Consider the following 26,444-nt stretch of genomic DNA (forward strand, 5'->3'; position numbering starts at 1 on the left):
TACACGTATTGGGGAATAAGGAAGGCCGATACCGAAGAGGGAGTTGCCGAACCTTCCTGGGTTGCTATCTGCGCTTATTGCGATCGCAGTGGGACAACGCATGCTGAGTATTTTTGAAGATAAAGAGCGGAAGGAAATGGTGACGCGGGTGAGTCGGTCACCCAGAATCACATCAAGTTCTGCATCAAGACATTAGAATAATCTCGTTTATTGTTAAGAAAACGTAGCAGCAGTAGTGACGACATAGCTGCCTTTACGTGGAAACAGTCTCGTCCTGTCTTTGACGCAATGCATCACGCCATGTATAATGATACCCTTTCGGTTCAGTAAAACGTATGTACATAGTAAGTTTGTGTGCGTAAAAGTAGAAATAAATATTAAAAAGTATTTATGGCTCGGTGTTTATTACACCTTCTTTGCGATCTCAGGCAGGCGGACGTTGAGATATGCCATCTGGGTACCCTCATGTGTCGCATAGGAGCGGCCCGCGAACCGTTTTTGAGACCAGATCAATGAGACATTCTGTGATAAAAGGGGAGCCACACGCACAGTCATGGACGGCTTAGTAAAGGCTGACGCCAGGTAGCTGCGTCTCAAAAGCGCGCTACAGACAGCTGCTGTGCCGACCCCCCATGCGCCCCGCAGATGGCACGCTCACGAAAATGTGATTCCTGACGGGTTTGCCTTAAGGTTTGCATGACTGCAGCAACACGGGCTACCCTTTCACCTATCCGGCGATCGGTCAATTGATCTCTAATTTGTTTTGGTGCCAATTGTGCGTTTCTGTGACCGATGAACATTTTTCGTGCGAATGGTCAGGAAAACATTTCCTCCTCTTGCTGTTTGCATAATGCAAATATATTCTTTATTACTTTGCGCTTGGCGACCACTGCTTTACATTTCGTATTAGGAAACGCTCTTTTTCGTATTAGGGAGCCTATTCTGATTCAAACCTGAGAAAGGACGTTGATCAGGGCAGCTAAATCACCCAAATAAATGTTACCAGTGCGACCAATGGTAAAATATCGCGTGCAGGACCTTACAAAAGACAGAGATAATAGCCATATGTAACTGTAAGTGTGGGTTGTCTGAAGTGTGTGGCCCTTCGTGACGCTAAAAAACACCCGAATAATCGGGGTTGCGCTTATCAGGCATTAGATTTCTAGGAATGAAAGTAATATTAAAATTATTGATCGGAATTGTAAAAATTAAGTTTCGGAAAATTAATGATGGTACTTGTTTTTTTTTTTTGTTTTTTTTTTAAATTCTACTTACATAAGGTTGAGGACACTTACCGCGGCAATGAATATGGCCAAATACTCCAATAGATCGCTTCTGAGATCGAAGTGTTTGTCGTGAGCTTTATCGATGACTACATGAACTTCCGGAGAAACTATGATACTGAAACCTAATGAAATGATACAAAAGTGAAAAAAAAAAATGATTATAATTGTGAATCTAGTTAGGTTCGTTGTTTATATTTTTGAAGTTAGGTGTAGAAGACTGAGCTATATATAGAATTATCTTGAAACGTACCACTTGCGCAACACATAATATTCCCACCTTTTTTCATATTACTCAGAGTTTTAGGGGTTTTGATGCTTAATTGTTTAGCGTGGCTTTTCTTCTGCATTGATATTTTTTCACATTAATGGTTTTATGCCTGCCATGTAATTTTCCCGCTGCATGTAATGTACTTCCTATATGCTTTCCGGCTGAGTAGTGTTTTTTATGCACATTTTATGTGCTCCTTTCACTTCATGTGGAACAAGCACAAAAAAGCATTATAAGAAAATACCTGTATTTCAAAGGTATTTTCTTATAATGCTGCTACAACATCCGCCAGGAAAGCAAAAACTGCCGAATGAGGAGGTACTGTTTGTGCCTAATGAGCCATTATGCGACTGAGCAAGCACTGTGTGCTTGCTTTCGCCCTATTGAAAACTGCCAGTACGTTGGTGTTTTAAATTTTATAACATCAGGGTGGGCCCAAAGTAGCCGTATATGCAAATGAAAGGTAAAGATGGCAATTCAGTGAGCTTATAAAAAACAGAAAGCACAAGGATCCTCTGGAAAATAACTTGGTTTTCGCTGGTACAGATATGTCTGCTTTGCAACGCTAAACACCCCAACTGCGTGTTTGTTCATCTTTTAGGGCGCAGCTCTTAGGCGCCCGTTTTAGCTTGAGCGGCATCGCCGTCGGCGTGACTGCGCGTTGCATTATGGGGCGTTTCTCACAATGACATCACATGTGACGTCACGAGGGCAAATTTTCCAGCTAAAGTTAGCGTGAACTTTTTCCGCTAAATTTAGCAGAGATAGTTTCCAGCTAAATTTAGAGGGAAAATTTCACCTTCGTGATTTCACAACTGACGTCACACGCGACGTTACGCCTTACGTCACGTGACGTCCCACGCGACCCTCCCCTGCGTACCCTCCCCTCCTCCCCGAGAGGTGCACTCTAATTCTGAATTACAGAGCGTTGTAAGTCATTCATTTTGCTTCCCAAATAGCAAGATATTGCCATCTGGTATATCACTGGTTGTACATGACTTTAGTGGTCTTACCCGAGCCAGATCTTTTTGATGGAGGCGCGATGAGGCGACTCTGAGAAATACCGGCATTTCGTGTTTGAACAGGGACTGTGTCGTTTCCTAGAAAAAAACAAAACAAAAATAAACAAGATCAAAAAGCGACTGGAACAGGATTGCAATTCTGAAAATTTGTGCATAAGAAAACACGATCTCAGCTTCTAGAATGCGTTGAGTTTTGTAGAATGTGATCCAAATCATAAACACTTTTTATATTTTGATCCATCTCATTTTGATCAGATTAATAATTATTTTGTGAAACCAGTACTAGTCTATCAATTCAGGACTCAGCCGCAAAAGAGCGTGTGCCATATTGCCACGCGCGTCGCCGAGCGAAGGCGTGCGTGGACGAATGGTTACCGTGCTTGACTGTCGCGCGGAGGATCGAGGTTCGATTCCGGTGTGCGGAATGTTATTTTATTTAGTCTTTGAGCTTGGCGTTCTTGTAATTTCGACAACCTTATCTCCCGATCGAGTTACGAATGTTCTACGAGCCGAACGTTCTAGGCCGAATGTTCCAGAAACCCACGCGTCTACAAAAGGTGCTCCGCGTGGCAAGCCGGAATCAGTCTCGCCCCAGCGCTCGATCCTGCTGTTTCTCCAACAATGACGCCTGCGACACTAGCCTTTTCCTATTTTGTTTTGGGCACAAGTTCGCAAAAAAGAAGATAGCGAGGAGACGGCCGATCACGAATGCTTACGGCCTCTGAGTTCTGATATTTTTATTTTAGCGGCATGGTGTTTGCAATTCTCGCAGGAAACACATCTGATTAATGTCAATATTATTTTTTTTTCAGACATGTAATACGCAACGTCTCTAAATGCTTGAAATATGCGTTTGCAGCAATTACGTTATTAAAAAAAAAACAAAAAAAAACTCATAGAATCCGTGCAGGAGGGCACGGATCACTGACCGTCAGTTTCGAACGCGACACGACATTTTTTTCCGTGATAAAATTGTTTTGAGTTATTTGAAGCGTTGTTAAAGCTTTTGAGCAGGGACTCAGACCGTAACCGTAACCGCAACCGAAGACCATTCAGGAACGAAACTTTTGCAGTAACCGGAGCTGTAACGAAACCGTTATCTGAAATTAATAAAGATCGTGACCTTAACTGTAACCGTAAATTATTTACCTCTAACCGTTATTGACCGATATTATTCGAAAATTAGAAATATTACTTTTTCTCAGGAAAGACCTTTAGGAGGGATTTTAAAATGTCGTGGCGATTTGACAAGAGTTTCGGTCAGCGAGTGGTGCATCTGGTAATACATGCTTGTATCAAAGTCTAGCAACACTGTCCAAAAAGTCGAACCTTGTAAAAACCTGTTTAAAAGCTAGGAGGTTCGTCGAACCAGTCGAAACTCGAGGTTCGACGTAAACGTTTGGTTCGACGAAAGTACGTGACATCCCCAGTCGCACCGTATCTGTGGCAGAAGCTCGGCTTCCAAATCCCGGAGAAAAATGGGGCTATTATATGAATACAAAATTTTCGTATGGTCACAGAATCGGAGAGCGAGAAACGTGCGAGTCTATAACCACATGCATTTGCTTAGAAATAGAAAACATGACGTAGGTGTAACAGCGCACAACAACGAAGACTAGGCAAAGGAACCAACAACACAGGCAGTAGTTGTACCGCTTTCTGTATTCTTCGTTCTTCTCCTTGGTCTTCCTTGTTTTGCGCTATTGCATTTACATCATCTTCGACTTTCACCAACTAGCCCAGCTCTCAAATGTATTACTTTATTTCACTTAGCAGTAGTTTCTTAGAGGAGGGTTATAGTTAAGCTCCCCCCTTCAGTTTGGGCGATGACTCTTCTGCATATTTTAAGTTGAAACATACTATATCGACGAGAAGGTGCGAATGGTTCTTCCAGCACCCAGTGGGAACCTTCAGAGGGTTGTTTACAAACGCTGCCGAACAACGAAGTAGCGCTGTTTATTTTTTTAATTTTTATTATATTGAATGCAATGATCTCTTAGTAGCGGGGGTAACACGTATGCTTGGGCAAGAAATACTTATAATGCAATAAAGGTAGTGAACAAATGTTGGAGCTAGGAACGTGTGCAACGTTTGACCGATTAGAAGTACTAAGACGTTTCTGAGTTCTTGTTTTTGTGAATGACCCGTTGTTGGATATCTGGAACCAGTTTACACAGTTTAATATAAAACGGTTGTCTAGCATTTCAATAAAACAAATTATTGGAGAAACTGAGGAAAAAAAACAGTTTTTAGGAACGTGTGACTGGTAACCGAAACAGTAAAAATTAAAACCGCAAAAAAAAAAAAAACGGAAGAGCTTGATATTAGCAGAAAACGGTAACTGTAACCGTAACTGTAACCGAAACGTTATATTTTTTCGATGTTAGTCCCTGCGTTTGAGACCATAAAAAGGTATTGACGTTTGTGTTGTCAGTGGCCCTTTAAGTATTAATAATAAGTTTCTAAAATCATAAAATGCCTTAGAAGGTCTACAGATCCAAAAAAGTGGAGCTGTAGACAATTAATCAAGAATAGTTTGTCAGAATTCTACAACTACTAAAAAACGCGGGAAGTCACCACTCTCAGCAACGTTTTAGAAATGTTACTTAAGACAACTTGTGTTCTGAGCATTACCATGAGCCGTTTTAAATTTTTTAGAAGATTTGTTTTTGTTGAATACGAAAAATACACTACTGCGATAAACGCAAAAAAATGTATTAAACTTTATAATCAATACATTAAGGTAATATTGGTATAAAATCTATTCATGAAATTCCCTAAATCCGAAAATAACGAAAACCCGAGTTCGAAATGAGTGTCTCTCACCCTTAACAGGGCACAGAAAGCGCTGGAAACCCCTACCTTCCGGACGTCGCAATGGAATTGCAAATAGTTCGTGGGCCAGTTGTCCTTCTGTATTCCGTTCCATCCCAGACGACGGCCTTATCCGCAAGGTATCACCCAAGATTCCTTCCTATGCAATTAATATACGTCACCCGCTCAATATCATACATTTCAAAGCGTAAAAATTGTGTAGCTTTAAAGCCTCGCAAAACAAAAAGAATAAAAACGGCGAAATATTAAAAGGAAAGTTGTTTAATTAAAGTTTGATCTCCCACGTAGGACGCATAATCAGTACAACAAACAGCAAAGAACATGGATTTTTTCTTTACTTATATGCCTGGCAGATGGAGGGGTGAAACATTTAATTAGACTTTCTATTGTTATGTCAAACCGTTTGTACAATTTTAATGATTTTCTTCAACCAAGTTCTGAAGATTTTTTTTTTTAGATTGAAGTGCTAGCTTATCGCATTTCCGTCGAATAATTTTCTAACTGGGAACTAAAACAGCGAAAGGAGTTATGCGTCACGCCTCTGTGGCGTTATCGACTTCGTGTCGACAATGTTTTTGTTCTCCTTTTATGACTATTTACGTTGCTATGTGTACCAGTGTTGGTGCTCGTTCTCTCTCAATATACACAACACCAACAAGCTGTTACGAGATTCAAAACACCAGAAAATTTCTAGAGCGTTGTCCTGCAAGGGTAGCGTATGGAGAAAATGAGCATCTGCAGGAGCAGTATAGTTTATCTTCAATCAAATTACCATTCTTTTAAATGTGAACGCCAAGAATAACTCAAATAATGACACGTATATACAGGATGTGTTTTTTGAGTTTAGAGATTTGTTTCAGAAGTGCTATAAAAGCTACACTGGCTGCACAGTGCGGTCTGTACACCTGAAATATTATACAGCCCGTGGGATGTAATGTAGCACGCTTATCGGCAAGAGAACTCGTTTAATATACAAAGCGTTGTTGATCCACTTTCTAATTAGCGAAGATAAACGTTTGGTTCCAATGAAAAACTGGACGAGTGTAATTGAAAACTACTAAATCAGTAGATTAGAGAAACAATTTAAGTGCGTAGGAACCGTACTCTAAAACTACCCCTCGTGCAACGGTCAGAAGGCTGGCGTTGCAAAAAACACGGATGATAAAGAGGTGGAAAAGCCGATTATAATTCAAATATATGCAAATGTGCGAGCGAGCTGGATAAGAATGATGAAAATAATCCCTGGAGAAAGGAAACAAGAGGGACAAAGGACAAACACAAATCTCCAAACACAGCTAGGTGACTAGTGCGCGACAGACAAAATCCGCCTGGTCTTGGTGTCCGAACCAGGGACCTCTCCATTTCGAGTGGAGCGCTCTACCGACTGAGCTAACTAAGAGTTAGCTCCAGGGATTAGTTTCGTCGTCGGAGAAGCCGCTCTGGTCGGACTTCGCACAACTGGCTTTGCGCCTGTTGTACAGGTAGTAACTTTAGCGCATCACCGAGCTTTCCAGGCGCCATAAATCTTTCTAAATTTTACTCATTTAGTGTTTTTTTCATTACGTTTACCAAGTTTCCACTTGAAACTATATGTTTTTTTACACCAAGTAAAAGTTTATTGACACATATAAGTTAATTATCTGACTTATCGCAACGGTTAACCCCCTATACAAGTTCCACTTGCCGTATAAGTCACATCCAGAAACCACATTAATGAAGCTTTCGTGGCTTAAAAATATTTTGTAAAGACTAAAACAAGCGCGTAAATCCGTCTCAGGGTAAGTAAAAATACTTTTAGAAGTATTTGAAAATAAAAGTACTGAAATACGTGCACAAAAACCGCTAAAATGTTGATGCTGAAATACATTCATATAAAAAGATATGACGACATGTATAAGCTACACATTTGAAAAAGAGAAAAGTATTTGTAAATACAAAATACAAGATTACATATTTCTGTGGCAGAAATGCAAGCGCCAGTGACACATTTTTCTCAAGAAACTGTTTGAGATGTTCTCATACTCCTTAAAACTGACTGGGTGCAACTACTAGTGTATATGAAGAACAAAAAATAATTAAGCGTGGGCTGCATAACTCGGAGAAATTATAAGAGGTTTGCTTTTTAAACCGCCATACGAGTACTTACTGTTCACGTTTTTTTTTTTTTGTTTTTTTTTTTTGCTCGAAATCAATTTTCTGCGGAATTAAGATTTTACATTATGCGTAGTTGTTTTAAGGAAAGCAAGCAAGTCTCCATTGGGTTGAAAAAACGCATCACTTTTCACCACTACTACTTTCACCACTACGGATTATTTTTGGATGGGGCGGGGCATTTTATATAATTTTTAGAGAGAAAAAAAAAACATAGCGAACTCAACATCAGTTTTGTGCCCTCCCAAATAACATCAGAACGTCATCATGCTATAGTCCAATCTGGGTGCGTCTTTATTTGTGGAGTGATCTTACGACGTCGGAGTGGAATGAACCCACAATTTTCTGTCTGTGAGTTGGACCTGCGCGCTACAACTTTTCTTTAAAATCTACCATAGTGGACCACCTTGGGACAATATTTTTTTTTATCTCTGCAGAATAGAGAATGGATCATGTATAATCAGAGACAAAACAACCCAACCGTACCTTGACCTTCATTGCAACAAGGCCACCCCTTCACATCAGCACCACTCTTCTTAAAAGAGGACAAAAACTTTCAGCTTGAACTTCTGGTTGGAGGGTTACGTTTCTTAAAAAAATTGCACGAGATACATCGAATCCTAATTGTATCGCAATACGAAATATACGCCTGAAAATGTATTTTGAGACAGAATTCAGACGCATTTACACAAAATGTGTTTCTGAAATACTATGTCAATACTGACCAACCTCCATCTAGCAGTATATTTTAGAAAGAAATGCACTCTCCTGTCACAAAAATATTCACAACTAAAAAAAATACAAATAATTCAGAAATATATCTAGAAAACAAATTTCTATTTTTTTTACTCAACTTAACGATCAGGATAATCGAGGCCAACTCACAACACGAAGACCATCATCACCATCAGTTATCATGATTGCAGCGTCTTTCTCGGTGTCGTGGTACAGGTTGTGTTCTACATCAGATGCACTAATCTGTTCACATAAATATAAATGATTATGTTTATTTTAAACGCCAATGATATGAAGAAAGCATAAATCGTATTATCAATATTGATTACCATCAGATAGAAGTGAATAAGGAACTGCAGGAGCGATATATGAAAGCTAACGTTACTGGAAGGTTCTGGTTTTCTGCTGTATGGGCAGAGCTAATTTTTTGTGCATTCTCACTTCTTGTGAAATGTATTCAGAATAGGCGTGACGTCACACTCAGTTTTTTTGCTATTTTTTAATCTTTCAACAGCTTTTACATTTAACACCGCTGCCGCCCTCCTTTGGCTCCTCTGCTTGCAGTATGTGAAAGCAATAAATTAATCCATCATTCAACGAATCAGACAAACAATGAAGAAAGCAAGCAAGCAAGAAGGCAAGCAAGCAAGCGAGCAAACAGACAAACATACAACTTGATACGTGCTCACTACCTGATGACTCTCGGGGGACCAGTCACAATAGACACTGACAGTTTAAGGAACGCAGGGCGTGGAGAATCCCGTAAATTCCTAATCGCTTCGCATCCAGTCAGGTTATGGCATCGGGTAGTGAGAACGCCAGAGAACGAATTACGAAAAAAAAAAAAAACCGTTATGGGGTGTAAAAATGCTATTTCAGACCTATGGCCACTGCCATGGCCATTCCCTTTCAATACCCGTGGTCACGCCCTTTCAGTACCCTTATTTTGACTTAATACACGCTTCTCAATTGCAAAATATGCTTCCGTTGCATTAAACACCCGCCATTTCTAAAGGATGTCAAAAGGGTGTAAAGAAGTGCTCTACGCTGAAGTGAGTTCGTGCGTAATTTATTACTTGCTGCGTATGTAAGATTTGTACGTGTTGTTTCTAAACTTGGCGGTCATAAAAACGAAAGAAAAAAACACACCCAGGCTTTTTAATTCGCCAGTTTATTCTTTTTTGGCGTTTACTAGCATTCTAAGGCTGTTGTAACACCCTTACGGCATTAGCCCCGCGACGAGTTCGTTTATATCATTAAGGGTGTAAGACATTTTAGTTTGCATATTTTCTGCGTAATTTGAGTTCTTGCAGGCAGGTAGCCTTATGAGCATTGTAATTCGCTAAACGCACTCATTGCACAACTGCATGTGGTTAACCGGGTGCATTCTATGCGTGGAGGTAGGCACAGGGACGCATGTTTTACTGTTTGGGATATGATGTAGGCTGGGTTTATCGATCGTATTGGCTAATCTGACTTTAAAGTGGGCGCAGATTGAGGTATAATCAGCTGCGAGACGACATTGGTAAGTGCTCCAGTGAACTTCGTTGTTCGGATCACGTGCCCTAGCTACCTGAAATGACGCAGGCGAGCGATCCGGTCCGGACAGAACCACAAAGAAAAACCTTTATGGCCAAGCACCGCTTGTTCTTATATTCCTTCGGGGTGACGTCACACGGGCCGTGTGCAACTTATCGACTAGATAAGAACGTTCGCGCTACGACACTCCTCCGCGCTTACATTTTTGCTATTTCCTAAAGTCCTTGCGTTGAAACCGGTTCGGGGGACGGCGTTCACAAACGCCACGACGCAGCACGATGTGTGACTCGTTCTGAGTCCGGCTGCGGAGTTCACAGTCGTCTGTCGTAGGGGTGGCGTCGGACGTCGGATGGATCGACGTTGACTGTTCCGATTCGTCGCCTAGGATAGGAGACGCGTCTGCGTTTGTCGAGCCGTACGCTGGTATCGATGCACCGTCCGAAGGCAGCGTTGGGGTTACCACGGTCCACCAGTGGCTGTAGCTCTTCGCGACGCACACTTGCCTGGTCGCCACACACACTCACTGGTTCAGTTGTAACAGGTCGTGCGAGGGAATGGCGCAGATGGTCTGCGTGCATAAATCGAATTTGACCACCCGCCACGCGCAAAAGATACGTCACTGGGCTAACAACCTGAGCCACCGTGCCGTCGTCCCAGGAGATGTTCTCGCCACGCACACACTTAGCTGACACTCTCTCCCCAACAGCAAATGCGCGCTCGGTGCCCCGATGTTTATCTTTCTGCTGTTTGCCGTTTAACTGTTTATCGCGCATATCCTGAACAAAATTTGGCTTGAGGAAAGACAACTTGATCCTCGGTTGCCGATTTAAAAAGAGCTCGGCAAGTGTCTTCCCTGTTAGGGAATGCCGGCGTGTTTCGATAGTTCACCAAAAAGCTGTCCAACGCTTCCTGTAGCGTTTCTTTTGATTGGGATTGAGCTTGCGATAACAGTTGTTTTAACAAAGCACGCTTTGTGGTCTGCACTAAGCGTTCGGCAGCTCCGTTTAAAATCTGGTGATAGGTTGGTGCCTTTGTGTGCTTGATGTTGTTAGTCGCCAGAAACTGCTCAAATTCCTGGGAAACAAGCTGGGGCCCATTATCACTGACGATTTCCTCAGGAAACCCGTACGCAGCAAACAAATTTCGAAGTTTAGTGACTGCCTGTGAAGTGATAGTAGATGTCATAAGCCATACTTCTATCCATTTAGAATATGCATCTACTAGAATCAAAAAAATATGTGGTCCCTTAGCAGCGAAATCAATGTGCACCCTTTGCCAGCATTTAGATGGGTAAGGCCAGGGGTGCAAAGGAACAGCTTGTGCCGCCGGTTGCACGACTTGGCAAACTCTGCATTGTCTGACGTACTGTTCTACTGCTTTGTCTAGCCCCGGCCACCAAATGTAGCGTCTTGCTAACATTTTCATTCTGGTGGTGTCAGGATGATCCTCATGCAGCAGTGACAACACGGCTGGTCTCAATGCCTCTGGCACAACAACCCTTGTGCCCAAGTCAGGCACCCTTGTTCAATAGATAGTTCTAGTCGTCGGACAAAGAACGGTTGCAGATTATCTGCGATGTCTACAGGCCCAACCAGTTCTAGTATACTCAACTACCCGGCAGAGTGTACCATCTCGTGCTGTGGCTTTGGCTATGTCTGCTGCTGTTAATGAAGTACATTCAAAGACAGAAAGGCATTCAGCTGTATCGGCCTTTGGTATACCAAAGGACGGAACAGGGGGCCTTGAAAGCGCGTCAGCCACTTCGGTTTGCGATCCCTTGCGGTATTTAAAGGGACCATGAAATGATTTTAAAATCGAGTTTCATCCACCGCACGTCGTAAAAGGTGTGAAAAGAAACACAAAAACACAAAAATAGGGAGCCAAAAAAAATTATTTGCTATAGAACTTTTAAAAGAAAACTGGACTCTTTTGCGCCTTCCTTCCTTCGCCTGTTCACTACGATGCATCCGCGGAAATGGAGCACGTCAGCCGAATCCAGGTCGCCTATTGGGTAAGAGCCTACCTCACCAGCTCCGCGATCGTAAACAATAAATAGCCGGCGAATGTTTCCTAAAAGTTTTGTTAAATAATATTCAGATCCACATTTTGTAGCATAATTAGAGATGTGTGGCGAAAATTGCCAAATTTGATAATGCTGAGAGCCAAGCGCCATCTATCGTGTGGTAAACGAAGCAACTACTGCGCGTGCGCAGTAGGGCAGGACCGACAGTTACTTGGGTGACGGCGACCGACGAACATTTATTTTCTTTGTTTTCCTTCCTCTCAAAACTCTGACTGACTGAACGTTTATTTTTCTACGTGTTCTTCCCGCGCGTGCCGACTTCGAGCAGCAAGAAAACAGTACTTAAAACAGACCACGACGAACAAGAACGCTGAATTCACCGACTCCGACGAAGCGTATAGGCCTAGCAGGCATTCCGACTCGGCGCTGCGTTGCTTCGTCGCAAGACCGTCTGCCTACGAACGGCTGGCGTGCTAAATGGAATATGCCCGCGCGACCCTTGTGGACCCTTCCCGTATTATAGTTTGATCACTGACCTCAATTCTAGATTAAGAGGTGAGGTCAATCTCTTCCCCTTGTTTTCCGAGGCAGTGTTGACGAACTCTCGTCGATTCTATCTTCTTGTTTTGTGTGATATAGAGCTGAAATAAACGCCGTATGGATTACCTTCGTAACACGGTATGTACACTTTGTTATTGGTATGCCATTTTTATTCTGACAGACTGCACGTCACTGTCGAGCTATAACAGTTACAACCCCGGTCCAACCTTTATTTGCCGAGTGTCGCGTCAGTATCGAGTTGCAATCGTAAAAGAACGGTCCCGAAGCGCTTACAAACAGCGCGAATACAGCACTTTCATCGAGCGCGCGCGTCCGCTCCATGTGTAAACAGGTATTTACGTGGCTCTTGCTGACACTCGTAGTTCAAACGTATCTTTTTTAACGTCGGCTCGCTCCTGCATCTCCGAGGCCGCGAAAAACGCCATCTACGTCGCTTTGCAAACGACTGACACTGGCCGGCCCTTCTGCCAACAATGACAGGGTGGTTGACTTCTGGAGTCGCTGCACTTCCCAACAGGCATACCGGCGTATGGGACTAGTCCCATGCTGTCGCTGTAGCGCAACATATCTCATTGAATTTCGCTCAGCTGCGATGCGGCGATGAGAGGCGCCAATTCAGGAAATACGTCGGTGACATCAGCGCAGTAAAACCTACCGGCGCACCCCAACTCGTTGCCGCTAACACTCCCATTCTCCTATTGCCGAGAGAACTTCCGGTTCCGGAAACGGTTTACGTCACGGCTTGTTTTGCGGTCAGTTGGAGAGAATGAAAAAGTCGATATTTCAATAATTTTTTGCGTAGAAGTTAATAAACCGAGACGAAAACGGATGCCTGTTCGGCATTCAGTGAACATTGACGGTTTAATGTAAAAGTTATCTGGAAAAAGTAAAAAGGTCATTTCATGGTCCCTTTAAGGGTATACTGATAAGCTGCCATGATTAAAGACCACCTCTGTAGCCTTGCAGCCGCCTGTGATGGAGTCGCTTTATCCTGGCTCAAAATGCCCAAAAGGGGCTGATGGTCCGTATATAGAACAAATTCACGGCCGAAAAGATACTTGTGGAACTTTTTAAGCCCGGAAATAAGAGCGAGAGCCTCCCTTTCACACTGCGCGTACTTTTTTTCCGCTGCCGTCAGTGTTCGCGACGCAAAAGCTATCGGGCGCTCGTCTCCATTCGGCAAGACACGAAAGATTACCGCCCCGACGCCGTACGCTGACGCGTCACATTGCAAACCCAACGGTTTGCGTGCGTCGTAGAAAATGAGGGCGCGGCTCTTGATAAGCAGCTGCTTTGTCGCGCTGAATGCGTTACTGCACTCTATCGCCCAAAGCCAGCGTTCTCCTTTCCGAAGCAGCCTGTACATTGGTTCTGCCACCGATGACATATTCTTTAAAAACTTCCCGTAAAAGTTAAGAAGTCCCAAATATGCCTCGAGTTCCGTAGTGTTTGTTGGCTCTGGAGCGTGGGTGAATGCTTTCACTTTTTTATCTGTTGGATAGATGCCATCCGCACTTATTTTATGGCCAAGGTATGCTAATGAGCTCTGAAAAGCTTGCACTTCTCGAATTTAAACGTAAGGTTGTACTCGCTTAGTTTTTCTAGTACCCGTTCGAGTGTCCTTTGGCAATCATCCACGTCGCGGCCAGCAATGATAACGTCGTCGAGGTAGCACCCAACGTTTGCGATACCAAGCAAGACCTTGTCCATCAAAGACTGAAATATAGCAGGGGCACTCGCGATCCCATAAGGGAGTTTATTGTATTGATAGAGCCCATTATGAGTGTTTATTGTTAGAATCTGTCAAGCTTCCGGGCTCAGTAACACTTGCTGGTAGGCTGATGATAAGTCTAGCACACAAAACACTTTGCCTTCCGCAAGGGCGGTGAACAACTCCTCTGGTTGCGGTAACGGGTAATGATCCGTCTTTAACATTGGGTTCACTGTGACCTTATAGTCACCACAGAGCCTCAGCTCATCTCCTTGTTTCTTTGGAACCACCACCAGTGGAGTAGCCCAGTCGCTCCGACTCACTCTCGTGACAATGCCCTGCCCCTCGAGGTCAGACAGCCGCTTTTCAGTCTGTTCGCGCAGCGCGAAAGGTAGCGGTCGTGCCTCGCAAAACCCCGGGGAGCTACCTGGTTTCAGGACGATGTTTGCTTCGAAATTTCGTATTGCTCCGAGGGTACGCGAAAACACGCTCGGGAACTTTGCACGCAGGTTAGCTATCCTGCCATCGGTACTCAAAAACAAAATGGATCCCCAGTTGAGCTGCAGTTTCTCGAGCCAGGTTCGTCCCAGGAGTACGGGTAGCTTGCGCTCACCTTCTCGCACGACAATTGGTAAAACAGCTGTCTGCCCTTCATAGCGCGCGTTCACAGTGCACTCTCCCACGACATGCATTTTCTGGCCCGTGTATGTTTTCAAAACTATAACACTGGGCTCATATTTCACATGCGACAGTTTAGCTTTGTACACACTTTCCGGCACAATAGTCACCGCGGCTACCGTGTCTACCTGCATTGGTAGATCCTGACCTTCCACATTCATGGTTACTATGTAACCTTTCTTAGCCACTGAGTTCACTGTGCAGTTGTACAACCTGTTCTCGTCGTCCTCAGACGACTCAGATGCGCGGTGCGCTTTTAATCCCTCTTTGCTGGCTCGGCACATGTTTTGAAGACGACCCACTTAGAACATCTCTTGCACGCATAGGTCTTATACCAGCAGTGTTCCGCCGCATGCGCCTTGCCGCAAAGGAAGCACTTTTGTTTCTTGTTTGTCTGTCTAGTTGAGCTTGTAGTCTTTGTGTCGGGCCGTTCGCTTGTTTTCATGGCGTTGATTGACCCACTCCTTGTTCCCTCTTGTATCGCGGCGGTTTGCCTTGCGGCCAATTCCCTGTCGAGGGCTATTTTGCAGGCGCTGTCAAACGTTAAAGCTTCTGCTGCGAACAGCGCCCTTTGCGTGTCTTCGCTTCGAATCCCTGCTACCAGCCTGTCGCGCAGGGCGTCCCTGAGGAATCCCCCAAATTGCATTTTCGAGCAAGGTATTTTAGTTCGACGGTAAAGTCTTCTACGGACTCTTGTTCAAGTTGTACTCGCCGATTAAATTTGCACCTTTCCGCAATTACGAACGTTTTCGGACAGTAGTGGTTCTTCAGGAGAACCTTTATTTCCTCGTACGTTTTTTCCCCTGGCAGCGCGGGGACTACCAAATTCTTCACAACTTCATACGCCTCCGGCCCAATTACTGTCAAGAAAGCTGGTAGCCACTTTTCTGCAGCAATGTCATTCGCGGTCACGTAGTGTTCGAAACGTTCCACATACGATTCAAAATTTTGGACCTTCGGGTCGTACTCATCCGGCTTTCCTAGCCGCGACATGTCCTGTCAGCTGAGCCAAGAAGGTACTTATCAAGTTGGCTCCGGAATCCGCCCCTGTAGCTTGCCTCTCCTGGGTCAATGTTGCTGCCCGTCGACGGTGGGTGGGCCAGGGCCGGCGAATCCCATCCTCGTCGCCAGTTGAAATGACGCAGGCGAGCGATCTCGGTCCGGACGGAACCACAAAGAAAAACATTTATTGCCAAGAACCGCTTGTTCTTATATTCCTTCGGGGTAACGTCTCAGGGGCCGTGTGAAACTTATCGACTAGATAAGAACGCTCGCGCTACGACACTCCTTCACATGAAAGATGTACCACAAACCTGAGTAAAAATGCCTGTGCTGTTCACTTGAGTTTTTCTTGTAGCTGGATGGTTGTTTCATAAAAGAAAGTTTGTTCAGCGGAAGTAGAAATTGTGCATAGTGCGTACCGGTAAACAAAGGTCAGAACCGCTTTTTCCCGACTATATATTGTGAACTCGAAACTCGCAAAAGAAAAGTTACAACACGCATAATTTTTTTTCTGTTATTGTGAATAGCAAGTTCGCATGCCTTAAGGTAAAACAAGGGCCTGGGACTGTACTCACGTGGTATGTCATTTTAGAGTTCTCCGTATGTGTTATGAACTGAAACTTGTCTGAGAATACGGAGCTCTTTTCCAGGTTAAGCATAAGATTCTCGTGAATCCTCATTGAGATTTTGTTCGCCGAACTTCGTTCGCTGAGGATCGCTGGAAACACTTTATTGTTTTGAACGGTTCCTGTCAGTGAAAGAAAACGGGAATATTTGTTAAGTTTTTCAAAAAAGGCCAATCAGGCACCCCGGACTCGTCCCGTGCTTTTAAACTATGAGGAAAGATTACAGGCCTGTAGGACTCCGGGACCCCGCGTCCCGCAGGTTGATATTTTTCTTACCTTGCCGGCGCGAGGGGTGTTTTGGATGGGGACATGAAGCGTCTTTTACGCCGCATCAACACTGGCGATCGAACCGCGTTCGGAAAACAGTTGTGGGATTGAGGATTGAATACAATTTACTCGTGTTAGATGATGAAAACGAGCAGATCCGCTTGGCGGTTGTGATTCATACGCCATTGTGAGTTCCCCTTGAGGGAGTGCTCAATAAACGCTGTTGTACTCTGTCCTTACCCCGCTACACCCACGTCTATCTTACGTTCGAGAGAGAGAGACAAGATGGCTATTATTGGCACCGACGGAGGAATTTATCGAACCGATCCGCGGTATTGTAGTAAAAGGTCGCCAAGATTTCCGCGGAGATGTAAGATGGAGCTACTAGCTAGCTTGACGTCCCCCTTGAGATCGCCGCCGCTGTTGAAAAACATCATGCACTAGCTCCAGTCGAACTTCGAAGGCACACAACGAGGTAGAGGGGCTTAGAGCGATAAACCGGGGTTCCGGTCTGCACTCGAAAGTGACCCCCATAAGGCCACTGCCATTGTACGCAAATTTGACCACTCGTCACATTACCAAACAAAATACGTGACGTCACAGGAACGATGGCAGTGCCCACACTATTAGAAAAAAGGCTCAGTATAGTCCTCCCTAAAGCGAGGAACGCTCTTGACACATACGTTCCTTCAGAAAGGGAGAAACTTTCGTCCCTTAAGCAGGGGAGCAAAAGTTCATCCGTCGACTGCATGGCATTATGGCGGCCACGAATCAAGCAAATCGAGCTCGATAAGGCTTAACGAGAACACTAAGTCTATTGTAAGAAGCGAGAGGAGCAGCAAATAAACACGTAACACGAGCTTTCCGCGAACTGTATTTATTTCCAAAGTTTCTTTACCCCTGCCGGTAAAGAAACTTACGTTTCGAAAGCATGCAGTCACTCAGTCTTCTCATCGTCAGCACTGCCATGTTCAACGGAGACAACCGGCACTTAGTTCGCGCACTTTATGTCTTAACTTTGCTATTCCTCGAGCCACAATTCCTTGCGTCAACCGCACATCACGGAGGAGTGAAAATCATTCGCCCGCAAAACCAAAAGCCGCTCTCAAAAAAAAAAAAAAAAGCAAATCCGAAGCAACCTTTTGACTTACCTCAGCACGGTAACACGAAATTATGGCGTAGCCGCGTAGCGTAAAAGGATGCTAAATCGCTCGCCACCAGATGGCAGGGTCAAGCAGAGTAATCGCACGTAGCTAGGCTAGGTGGCGCTAGGTACCGCCCAATTCATGTTTTATAAAAAAATATTTTTACTTTCTTACGCCACAATTGCGTTTCCTTTTCTTCGGAAATCTCTAACATATGTAGACACGTTACGCACACTACAAGCATCAGGTGAACATATATTGAGCGCATACACAGGCATCGCACATACAAACATCGATACAACAGCACACTCAATTCATGTTTTACAAATAATATTTTTACTTTCTTACGCCACCATTGCGTTTCTTTTTCCTCGGAAATCTCTAACATATGTAGACACGTTACGCACACTACAAGCATCAGGTGAACATATATTGAGCGCATACACAGGCATCGCACGTACACACATCGGTACAACAGCACACTACCCCGATCACTACTCCCGAGCCCTGCGTTTCCGCCTTTTATACTGGTCGTTTTGAACGTACGGAATTTTTCGGTGACTACCTAAGCAATAAAAAATATTCCGAACATGTTCATTTTTTTCCAGCAATGTCATACATCTGACACTATTTGAATGGTTCAGGGGATGAATCTCTTATTAAAAAGAAAACGCTCGATCATGCCGTAATTATTTGAAAGCCAATAAATCGAGCCGCTCCAATGTGGTTCCAAGCCTTGAGTTTGTTTTCCCGCACGGCCCTTCGTAGCCAGTATTTATATTGTAGTGTTTTTTTCTTTTATTTGTGCTGTTCGCGCACGGCTGCAATTGCCGTCTTGAATTAATCTTTGTAGAGCGGTTATTCACTCAGCTGGAAGTGATGCTTCACGGGCAGAGAAATCGCTTTTCGATCAACTTGAATGCAGTCAAAGCCGCGACTTGCGGCTACTGTTAAGTGTACGGAGCAACGCCGTTGCGAGCTCGAAAACGTCTAGCGCTCATCCCAGCGCGTTACTTGGAGGGCAGTTTCTGCAGGAACCGTAATATATTTAAACAGTAAAATAAAGGATAGTTTTTTTTTTATTTTACCTGAATTTTTTTAGGCTAAACTTCCATTGTAAATATACGTACTTTCCGTCATAATTTCGTACTGTTCCGTCTTTTCCCCGGAGCGCAATCGCTCTCGGGGACCGACAGTCACATTGGCCACTGTTCGATAGGAGCTTACCGTTCAGACCAGCGTTCCAACATGACTATCTACACGTCGATCGACTGCACCTAATCCCTCAAGTGGTTTTGAATTTTTTAATGTAAAGCGGAATGTCATCCTGCGACACCCCGCCCCCTCCGATCACGGCTCGACCAGCGGCATCAATGCCTGACAGTTTACGTCATCTCATCTTGTTGTTACACCACTGATACGCGAACACACGGTCACATCGGTGATAATTCCAGTCTTCTGTTCACAACCCGCAACACTGCCATCACGACGTCGCTGACACGCAGAAATACAGAACCACGTTGACGATGTTGCTGACACGCAGAAATACAGAATCACGCTGAACGCCGGTTGGCACTCGGCACGGGACAACAGAACCGAACTCAGCACGGAAGGCACCCAGGCAGCCGGCAGGAAAACCTGCCTGCCTTGGACGCAGTTCCAGCGATTTCCATGACGTCGAAAATGTCGACACTGTTCCTCGTGGTTTCGCTGCTGTAGTTCCGCGTGTGTCCCGCAAATCGGAGACGGCCGTCTGACCCAGTGTATGTAGCGCTGCTGGCACTGCTCCGGAACTTCGTTGTTTCTAGCGGCTTCGTTAGTTCATTTGCTAAAATTAGTGGTAAAAACGTCAATGCAACCAAAACGTTCTGCGCGTTTGAACTAGAAGACGGCATTACAGGCGGCCTTCGCTGCCGCTGAAGCTCTATCAACTCAGCATTAATTTATTACACAACGTGCGCGATGTGCTCGAAAAACGAACCGAAAGAAGATGAGTCGGGAGGGCGAAAGCTTTTTCCCGTCTGCCTGGAGAAGGAAGAAAACGTATCGGTGAATAATAAGGACTTTAATTTTCCTTACTTCGGTCTGGGTTTGTTTATGTGTGGTTTGGTAAATAAAAATAATAAAAAAAAACTTTAAGAAAAAAAAAAAAAAAAAAAAAAAAAAAACTCGCTTTTCTGGGGATCGAACCTTTGGCCACTTGGTCAGTAGCGCGATGTTTTCACTTTTACTGAACAAGGAGGAACGCGATCTTCTCCTTTCATCTGAACTTCCGTTCCTTCCTTCCCTGGGTAACTTGTCCGCAACAAGGAGGAACAGTCGCTGTTGCTACCTTTCTCCTCCTTTTTTTCTTAGGGCGCAGGCAGCGGCTCGCCCCAGCTGGGCCCGAGCTTGTCGGATGCTTTGTTCGTTGTCCTTCGTATCGGCGAGTTAATTTCAGACGCGGAAAACGTCATATGAGGCCGGTCGAAGGCGACTTCAGAGTTCTGCGTGGTGTCTCACGTTGGTATAACGTGAAAATACGGAGGAACGGTGTGCATTCCGCTGGTGAGCGGCAGGGATATTGCCACGAAAGAGACAATCAGTTCTACGTTGCTCGGACCTCGGATTGATTTAGACACCGCTGGGTAAATTTTAAGGCGACGTTTCTGTGCTCTCGTTGACCATCAGAACCTTTGAGATCTGCAGTGAAGCGTGTGCAATATATTTGGATACACAGTTTAGCGACGGCAATTGCATAAGTCGTGCTTGGCAGTGTGCAATCGTGGTGCCGCTTCGTTCAAATGACCGAAGGCTCACTTTTGTCGTGCGGTGCACCGGAGAGCTGCTTTGACGCTTGTAGTTCCCGTGCCGTGCTAAATGATACTTTGCTGTTTCCCAAATTGTTCCGGCGTAGACGTGCACTTTCACGGAGCACAGGTGTGCTGCGCGCCGAAGATCTGCCTTCAAGCTGGTAGTTCCTGTGCCGTGCTTTAGGTGATGCTGTGCTACCTACTAAATTGTTCTGGCGTAGACGTGTACGTTCACGGAGCACAGGTGTTGCAGTTGGTATTGATTCCGCTGGTCTGTCGCACGTTTCGTCGACACCAAATTTTCATCAACACTCGATACGCGAATTGCAAGTTGTATACGGACATTTCATCGCGCGTGTTACCTACCCAGTCCACCCGTTCACGCCGCTTTGCGACGACAGTCTGCAGCGGCTCATTACCAGACAAGTGGTCCCACATCAATTTCAGTTCAGCTCATCCTCGGCTGTCGCCAAATTCCGAAGGAGAGGATTTATTCGGAGAGAATGCCACTGAAGCAATGCAGCTTCTTACTGGTCAGGATAGACTCTCCTCTGTTTGTTTTGTTATATTGTCACGGATGCTTGCTCCAGTCCTATTTTCTATCAATATTTACTATTCTGGAAAGTTCCAGGCCATGCTCAGCTGTCATCGTATGTTCTGGTGGAGGTGCTGCGCTCTTTACCCATAGCCCTTCACTCTGTGTGGACCCTGGCGGCTCCTCAGCTGAGTTGCCCGATAACAAGACACGGGTGGCACATTATCCCGCTTGTTAAACCCCCGGAGAGCTGTGAACCAAGTCCCATCCTGAGCCCGGCAGACAAACCGCAAGACCAGCGAGTACCACAAGAACGAACCTCGGAAATACACCACGAAGAACCTGAAAACCAAGCCAGTCGCTGCTACCAGCAAGAACCACCGGAATTAGGTCGTTTGCCGGAAAAACGGAAGCTGACTAAGCCAACAATGACAAACCTGTAGCAGGAAACCGCGTCCGCTCCCCCCATCGTTTTCATGCCCGTCGAACCTCGCACTCTGATGCACTTTCACGCAAGGTGCATAAGACGTCAGGGGCTGGATTGAATAATATGACCATATGACCCTGTCGACCGCCACAGTGGGTAGATGGACAACCAGCTCCTGCAGAACCTATACTTCTCGTGGAAGAACCTGCCTGGCACCTGGTTTAAGAACCACGAATCCTCCTTAACGGCGTGGGAAGTTTGCAAGACCGAGCTGAAGTGCAAGTCCATCAGCCACCATTGACGAGAGAGAGCCAAATTTCTGATTTTGTCCAGGACACGGCCCCAACAAGAGGGTTACCATTTTTGTGGAGGATGTCTTGCGCCTGATCGAGCACCCACGCCAACCCTGATGCTACAGAAGACAAGACGCTAAGAACCCCATGTCCCTCATCTGAGGGACAACACCTTTGGCAGCCTTGTCCGCAACTCCACAACAGTTGAAGGGTTCATATCACCGAGGCTTTCAACATTGAATGTACACTGCAGGCCCGAGCCTGCCAATATCAACAACTCCCCAGCGTCCCGACACTCGAGTCGTCCAGCTACAACTTCGACGCCTGCCCCCGCAGGCATCCGGGACATAATCCACAACAGTGTCCGGGAGGAGATAAGGAAGCTAGTTCCTGCCATCAGGTGCCCGGCTTTTATTTTGATTGCCGAGATTGTTTCGGAAGAAGTTCGACAGGCATTTCAACTGGAGACTTCTTCGAGCGAAGCGGCATCTGACGGACCGCGGGCGACTTATGCCAAGAAGTCATAACGACCACCACCGGCTACCTGTTACTATTCAATGCCAATTCAACGAGACACCCCAACGCCGAAGCATCTCGACATCGGGAAGAACCAGCGTAGGTCCGTGGTGAACAAAGAACACCGAGGAAAACGGAGGTGCTGCGAATTGCCGACCGAAAACCACTCTGCTATCACTGCACGAGGCCGACCATGTCTACTGGAGATGCCCGTACAAATGAATTGGCCTGCAAGGGTTCGTGCCGTACGACCCTCGACCACGTCTTGACGAGCGTCCGCGAAAGATTGAGGATTATCTTCGGCGGTCTTTGTCCCTGCTGCCGACATTACCCCGAAGTGACCCACTTCGTCTCGGCGGGAGGTAAGCACGACAAAGCAGGCGAGCGGCAATGCAAGGACAGTTGATCTGGTGTCGGTTGTCATCCAAGGACAATACCTGATAATTTGCTGACACTAATTATCTGTGTCCACGCGCCACAAAGCACACAATTTCCAACTTTGAGGGAGAATGCCGCTGAGTGACTTGAAAAAATAGAATGGTTGGTTGCTCTCAAAAGTGGACTGCAAGCATCACCAGACTTCACTTTGCCACAGGAGACTTACACAAGTTGCAGTGGTCGCGGGATGCATAGTATATCGCCATTACGAAATGGAAGTGAAATGGCTTGGATAGCAAACAAACATTGTTGCCAGCTATCGAGTCAACGGTACAGCAAAAGGCACAGCCACGTAACCAATACATGCCCGAGCTTGCTGCATTGCTGCAGAAAACTGCCAGGAACATTTGCTGATTGAAAGTCAGCCCTGCAGCTTCAGTGCATCAGATGTCAGTGGCCGCACATGACGTATGATTACAAGACGGCATCAGTCGGTCAAAGTTGCTACTCGACCAAACGTAACTCCGATGTGCCAGGAGCGCCATCCGACAAGGTCCACAGGTACTACGACTGAACGCCTGACCGGAGACTGTCGCAAAAAGAACTCGTTATGGAACCATTTACTAAGAATCAATAATTATGTAATCAAGTGGAAATAAACATATTTGATACACTGACCAGATAAACATATTTCCGCTTGCCTTGAGCGTCTATACACCAAGAATTGTGTTCACTGCACGCGCAGGTCCTTTTGAGGACAGCTGCATCTCTGACCCTTCAGTATTAATAAATGGGACATACCAGACTTGTTGCATGGGGCTGCACTCGTTCCACCTCTCCTGAACACGTGGTGCATCCGAAAACTAACTCCAGTGATGTGAAAATGTTATATATTAATTTATGCCCTCCAAGAGCCTACGTAGGCATTGCAGAGAGGATACTTAAAACTACACACATGATAAAAAAAAAAGTCAAATTTGAGGCTTTTACGTGCCAAACCAACAACGGGCATCTGGCACGCCCCAGCGGAGGTCTGAGGAATAATTTAAACCCCCTGGGGATATTTTGACGTGCAACCGAAAGCTGGGTTACACGGCGCGCCTTCTCCGCAATAAGCCTCCGTCAGAATGCAGGCACCTCGGCCGGGATTCGAACCCGCCACATGGGGATACGTAGGCCAGCGCTCTCACCTCGGAGTCACCGAGACTACACACATGATAATAACATTAAAGCACACTGCTGTAACTTGTTAATTGCAAAAATAAACACAACTCTTAGCATATCCTTTAATAGTATGTGTTGATGCATTGTTATATAGCAGGACACTTCCTATACGTAAGACACAATACACCCTTTGCAGAACCCCATCAAGCAACACCACTGTCACCATTTTTTTTTCGGCGTAAAGCGCACGAATGGGACCCAGTTCACGTCGAATGGTAACGCAGCATTCGAGTCCAATAGGCGCCGAGCCGAGTTCACAGTGATGGCGGACATAACATTCGTGTCGAACAAATGCCCAAACTATGAAAGCCTGGGGTAATTAGAGTAGTAGCTACTGTACTTCGTTTCATCACAATTGGGCAAACGGCAAAGGCTACAGTCTCGGTCAGTCAGTATGCACGTTGGAGAGAGGAACATGACAATATATCATTCAGAGTGCTCGTCTTCACATATTTGTCACACACCTTCGCTCCGTCTTTCTGATTGGCTCGAGGGGGCTGTGGCGGTTGCCCTTTTCCAAGTTACAATGATACAAAGTATAGGCAGCCCACACTTTTCAAAAAAGTCTATTGAAGTAACCGGAAAAGAATGGTCAACATTTTTTAACAAGACTGCTCTTCAGGCAAGGGATGAACACAAATGTGAATCATCTTATCCAGGTAATTAGAACAAGTAAATAATTGACCGACTAATGCAATACACTCTTGATGAAAAAAAGCATTGCTGCAACAAGTCCTACGAAAGAGAAAAAGGTGCAGTTAATCTATGCATAGACCAAAACAGTTGTTTTTGTAGGAAGTCGAATAGCTTTGAAGCAGGTGCCTGCAACGATTTTTCCATTCCCACACTCAATAAAATGTCACCCTCGTAGATGAAAATAAGTGTGCACTTCGCACTCACAAAAAAAGGAAGAAAAGCGATCGAATGTAGAATCGTCGATTAGCACAAAAGGTTAAAGATCGCAGGAGCTTCCTCGCTAAAGGTTGCTATGGTTATTCAGTGACGCAAGGCTGAAACAAATGTCCACTAGGCCCTAACGCGACGTATACCCTTCGCTTCGATTCTCAGACATTCCAACGTTCAAACGAAACTAGAAAAATGCGATTATTTTATGCCTGAAGTCATATCGTAAAATTGTTGATAAGTGCAAAACATAAAGGTCGCAGGAGCTTCCTCGCTAAAAGTTGCTGTGATTATGCAGTTACATAGGGCTGAAACAGATTCCCCTAGGCCCTACATCCGACGGATACATTTCGCGTGAATTCTCAGACATTCCAACGTTCAAACAAAGCTAAGAGAATGCGAAAATTTTATGCTAAAAGCATTCAAAGTTCTATCGATCCTCAAACAGATCCCGAATCCGAGCACCGGTACGACGATACGGCTGATGCTGTCTCACAGGTGTTAATATCCAGATGGTCCAGAGCGATCTTGCGCAAAAAGGGTATTAAGTATCATTCCATCGTATTTTCACATTATACCTGCGTCAGCGAACATGAAAAAGCCCGAAGTCATCGGAAAGTAGTTGCAGATCACGGCTACCGCGCACCGAACGAACACGCATCCGCCAGCTCTGGGCGCTGCCATCTTACCTGTGACGTCACGGCTCTTGGGAGGTCACGTGACGAGTGGTCACATTTGCGTAAAACATGGTGGCGACCGGGGCGGTGCCACTTCCGAAGTTCTGGTTTATCGCTCTAAGCCCCTCTACCTCCGTTGAGGGCACATTACAATAACTCTATGGGTCTACCCACTAATACTTCGAACCAGAGCTCGGAATTCTGTCGCCTCATCTGTCGTCTCATCATCTCTATGAGTTTCTCGGCGCATTGTCCCTGCCGTTCTCATCGTGTCAGCGACTGTAGTCACTAATAAGAGGAGAAGGGTAGGGCGTCTCTTTCCAAGTCCCTGCCTCCAGCGCCCGCTCGTTACCCTCAACCGTTGTTTGGCCTCTTCTGCACGCTTGAGGCTCATGACACGCCGAAGCAGTATCGAAGGTAGGAAGCTCGCGCTGAAAGCGGGAAAACTGAAATTCTTCTCTGCCGATTTCATTCTGTCAAAGATCACAGCAGCACACGCACAAAGAAAAAAGAAGAATGCTCACGGGCGTCCGTAATTGCAGCCGAGAAATAACGAGAACCGTGAAATAACAGCGCGCAGAGCAGCCACCATTCCATCTCGTTTGCGAACTTTTCGCGAAATATTACGTAGCACGTAAAATGAGTGAACGACTCTATCTGTTATTTCGAAGAGCACCGAAATGAAATCTGACGTGGCTCACTTTACAGGTGTCGCTCACACGGCGGAAGCTCTTTCGGTGATATTTTTCTCGTCCCTGGCGTTGCCGTCATCGGGGACATTTCAATGAAAGTGCATGTGCTTCCTCATTGTAGCATTTCTAGGGTTTGGACAGTGGACATGCGCGTTAAA

At 45.3% G+C, this 26,444-nt stretch overlaps 1 pseudogene; it reads right to left on the reverse strand.

Annotated features, from left to right (window-relative positions):
• LOC8040690 overlaps window positions 1-26,191 on the reverse strand; it is a 49,782-nt pseudogene extending 23,591 nt beyond the window's left edge.
• Between the last annotated feature and the right edge of the window lie 253 nt (window positions 26,192-26,444).

Source organism: Ixodes scapularis, unplaced genomic scaffold (genome assembly GCF_016920785.2).
Source record: "Ixodes scapularis isolate PalLabHiFi unplaced genomic scaffold, ASM1692078v2 PGA_scaffold4__175_contigs__length_147842914, whole genome shotgun sequence".
Taxonomy (NCBI): Eukaryota; Metazoa; Arthropoda; class Arachnida; order Ixodida; family Ixodidae; genus Ixodes; species Ixodes scapularis.